Below are 5,053 nucleotides of genomic sequence, written 5' to 3' on the forward strand. Positions count from 1 at the left end.
TCCTCAGCATTTTGCATGTTTTCTTAAACCCTTCCAGTTTCAGAATTCTAAAAAGAAAACCATACAACTATTAACAACATAGCACAAAGTTATGTACAGGTTACTGCAGCAATCTCTGGAAACTGGTAACTAAGAGTGTTCTAATGGCAATAAAAAGGTATCATTTATTGGTGGTAATTATGGGAAGGATTGTTTAAACAACAGTTTTATAGTATACTGTAAAGTTCTATTGGAAAAGGTTAGCATGGTGGACTTAATTCGAATCAGCTTGATCAGAAATTTAAGTATATTGTGAAATTCTTAAACTGAGCCTTATGTGTATTTATTACTGCAGAAAGTAAGTAAATGTAGGAAAGCAATTATTCGTGTCACAGCCACAATGTGGTTTTCTCCCATTGTCCTTAGGAAAATACTACAACCATTAATTATTCCAATCAGTAAAAAACTTGGTGGTGCTTAAGACCAAGGAAAAAACCCCGATGCATTATAATTTTTCTTTTGTAAATCACTGCATTCTTCAATAAGTCGGATTTCTTCTCCCTCGATTTAACAGAGATATTTCTAATCTTATCCATGTACTGCATTCCAAATTAATTTAAACTAGAAAACTTAATTAATTAAATAATCCTGGTGAAATACTGAAAAAATCTAAAATAAAACCAGGAAAATTTTATTTCTCTGTGTCTGATTAGAGACATTCAGGTTTGATTTTTCTTGACAAGACTTAGCTTTGTTTGGAGACAGTCCTGCACACAGTGCTTTGACTGACCAGACAAGTGGCATTAGAAAATCCAAATTTTTTAAAGATACAGAACTGTCTCCTTCATTAAGAAAGCAAACATATTGAAAGGGCAGCATTATCTGAGAAAGAAAAAAAGGAAACATTTCAGATAAGGCTTGAGAGAACGCAAGACAAAGGTAGGTTTTCAGTATAGTCGTGAGTGAGAAATATCTTGGGGGTGTCTCTAGTGGATACACATCCTCGTCTAGACACAGCACTTCTTTGCTGTCCTGGTCTTGAAAAACAAACTGTGCAGTCCTAGAACATCTCCCTCAGAATTACTCACCAGAGAAATGGCTCGCAGGACCAGGCCAAGTGACAGAAGGATGACACTGCAGCCCACAGCAATCGGTGAAATATTCTCTCTCTGATTCTGTGGGCTTTGAGCCAGGAGCTGAATGAACATGGAGATTAAATTACACTCTTGCCTCTATAGAAAGCCTAACCTTCAGAACGAGACAGAATATATGGGACAGAGATGCCTCTCTGTGCTTTGGACTTCATCCTTCAGAGCTGCTAATCCAAGCACCTGGCACATGCATTAAATTGACTTCAAAATATTTCTTCCTCCTTCAGCCAAATACAGGATACAAATTATACTACTGGAATTTCCAGAAGCTACTACAGTGTCAGAGACTTTATTCAGTTATTCTGCAATGTTGAACAATTCTTTTGCGCTTCTCACTTGACACAGACCTATCTTGACACATACCTATACACATATCCTTGTCTTGCCTTCAGATAACCAGTACTTTCATATTTATTTAAGTCATTCAAACCTACAGGAAGCAACTCTCTGTGCTTTCACTTTCTAGCAAAGGCAGTTGTCATAATTTTTGTTCTGATGCTCCTTTACTGTAAAACATTTTTTCTGGAGTAGATATAATGTTAGAAGTTTGTACATTTGTATGGGGTTTTTTTTCTTCTTTTCATAGCTTTGGACAAAAAACCCCACAGCAGTAGTGCTTGATGCATCTAAGTGTATAGATTATTTTGCCAGCTTTTCCTGCAATATCTAGAAAAACAAATCTATGCTAATTGCTGAATTCCTGGCTTGCATGCTACTGTAAGGTGTTCCCCTCTGCAGATTGATTTTATCACAACAAACTGTATAAACTACAGACAATTATAACTTTAACTAATGTGGTTAATACTAGAAATTATAGGGTTTTTTAGCTGTACTTGTTTCTGGCTAAAGCATGTCTCTGCTTTTGGAAGTGGGACTGTGAAAAAACATCCTTTGAAATTTCTGGTATTTGCTACTGCTAGGAACAGAGGGCTAGACTGAAGGTCAGCTCTAGCTTGACAAAAATCTGTGTTAATTTCTAGTTTGCTCTCTTTTCAAATTAGGCTTTAAATAGAATAAAAAAAAGAATAAAAATACCATTAATTATTTTACTGCAAGATAATAAAAACTATATATGCTTCCCTTTTGCACCTCATTTGCACACTTCAGAATGGATTTTTGAGGCAGAACAGATACATAGCATTTTGAATCTCTGAGAATGCTGCCAATAGAAGTAAATAATAAGGGAAAGAACAGCTAAGATATGGTTATCAAGTTTCAAGTACAAACAGTCACTGGGAGAGATTGTTTTAATCTAACATCGTACGAATTCTTATTTCACCATTTTCTTTCAGGAATTTGGACCTTCCACGGAGTAAATGATCAAGTAGCTTCCTTTACCACATGCACCTTGATCCCAGAACTGAGATGCAATAGAAAACAACATGTAACAAGAAGTTTTCAGGAATTATTATCTAGCAAAATTAAAAATGTCCTAAAATCAGCAAAATCAAATGCAACCTCAGGAAAGCAGAAAGCCTTGATTACTACTACGTTTTAGATAGAGAGATATGCAGGCTCCTGATTTCTGTTTCGTTCCTAGGTGATAATTACCTTTAACAAACAAATACATGTCCCATCACAATAGGGAGCCATGCATGTAATGCCAGGGACAGCTGAGATTCTTTTAGAAAATCACCAACCTGGCACCCTGGAGGTGTTTTTATGTGCCAAGAAACTTGCATTGTTACTGCCCGGGCTGCAGCCACAAGTGTTAGACAACGACTCTCATTTTCTTTTTGGGCTGTCCAGAAGAATATTTTTTACTTTATAAGAAACAGTGGTCTACAGAAAAGAAAGTGAAATGGACACTGAAAAAGGACAAAAATGGAACTGTGTGCCTTTTATGTCCCTGCTAGCCTATTTGAGATAAAATGCTGCTGCTTTGAGGCTCTGTCAGTCTCACAATGATATTATTGCTTTCTTTCTGCTTTATAATTTGAAGATGACTTGTTTCTTATATATGAAGTTACATAGTAAACTGTAACTACATTAGCTGAATTAATTACCTACCCTATTTTGTCAAAACATTTCTTAATAATCAAACCCTTGGACAGATATGGGGATTTTTTAATCTGGCTGGGATAAACTAAGAAGTTAGTTCATTATGATCTATTAAAAATAGTTTATCTGTCCAGAATCATTCTGCTCATACTATAATGTTAGAGTTGACTGAAATGAATAAATTTCTGCTCTTTTTTAGCCTGTAACAGAGCACTAACATGACAGCAACTACATAATAGTCAGTGGTTCAAAACACTAATTGTAACTACTTCTGTTGTTGTGGATGGATCAAAATTGAGAAGCTCTTCAAGCCACAATTTACCTCTAAAATAGTACCATTACAGGACTGTATGATTTGTAATGCTCAGAGCTTTTAAAAATAACATCCAGATTCCGAGATCTTTGTATTCCCTTGTATACCAACAAATTAAAAATTATGAGCTTAAAATTGTGTTTGTGTACTTGAACCCATTCGAACTAAATTAATCATATTTCCAACATAGACTGCAGAATTCTGGTGAAATCTGGAACTTTTTGATTAAATTTTCTTGATTTCTTAATTTGGATCTGCTGAAACAAAAACTCAGTTTTATAATAGCCTACTGCACTTTCTGGTCTCTAAAAGGGAAATCAATGAATAGCAGTAAAGAAACAATTTTATGGAAGTAAGAGTTTTAAAACGTGTAGGATTTTTTTCTTTATTTCCTACCAAAGGTAACAGGGATACCAGCTACGTTTTTTGGGATCAGGCCCTGCAATAACTCGTTTCCAAAGGCCTTTCTCTCCAACTTCTCTGAAGAATTTTGCCATTAAATTAAATAACACTTCATTGCAAAATCTCTTACTTCGGGTACGCTGAATCCTCAGAATCCTCCAAGTTATTTTACTCCTGTTTTCCCTTCAGTGTTTTGGGCCACCTGCGTTTCCTCAGTGCTGTGTGAGGGCCGTGCGTGCAGGATTGCTCTGGCAGCGTTATCAGCACAGGCTGAGACCCTGCTCTGGGGCTGAGCACACCCAGCTGCTCCTCCCCAGCACCTTTTATCCCTTCATTAATCCTTCATTAATCTTTTATTAATGCTTGGCCTCAGGTGTGTGCATGGCCCTGCTGGGTGAGGGCCCTGGACCTGCCCCCTTCAGCCTCCATCCGGCCTGAGGGAATTTAGAACGTCTGTCCCAGGCGTTTCTTTTGGTAAGAAAGCAACACCTCGTGATTTGGTATTTTTGAGTCGTGGAATAGTCTGGATTGGAAGGAATTTAAAAGTTTATCCCCCCTCCTGTCCCCAGCTGTGGGCACCCTCCACTAGGCCAGGCTGTTGAATGCCTGTCCGGCCTGCAGCAGAACCCTGACAGCAAAAACTGATCTCAGCTCCTCTGTCTAATCCCAGCTTTCATCCAGATGCTGTGATCCTGGTGGTAGAAAACATTTATGCTTGTCTTTAATTTCTTTGTCCTGGGTGATACCTCTGAAATATATTTAAATGAGATTATTTGCAGTACTGGACTTAACTAGGGGTATGAAATCAGAGTTTAGTGAATAATTTATAGAAACTCTGTTTCCTTCTTAATGATTTAAAAGATTTTTAGCTATGTTAGTAGAATACCAGTGAAATATCCCCACAATTTCTGAATTTTGCCTTGTTTGTTGTCAGTTGCTTACATTTTCTTGGGAATTAGCATTAGAAGGAATGGAAGCAGTTGGATCAATGGTCAAGAATACAAATGGTCAAAGGATGAAACTACAATTTGAATGTTTTGCAAATATGTCACTGCCATATATGAAATGCATTCTGCACATATGTTATTAGTTTCCTGACTGGCATGGAATGAAAAGGCCTACTTTTGGTATTTCAGGTTACAACAGATGTTATTTCTTCTGTGCTTCCAAATTATGATACTTAATATTCAGCACAACTTTAAAGTAG

This window comes from Erithacus rubecula (assembly GCF_903797595.1).
Source record: "Erithacus rubecula genome assembly, chromosome: 10".
NCBI classification, from domain to species: Eukaryota; Metazoa; Chordata; class Aves; order Passeriformes; family Muscicapidae; genus Erithacus; species Erithacus rubecula.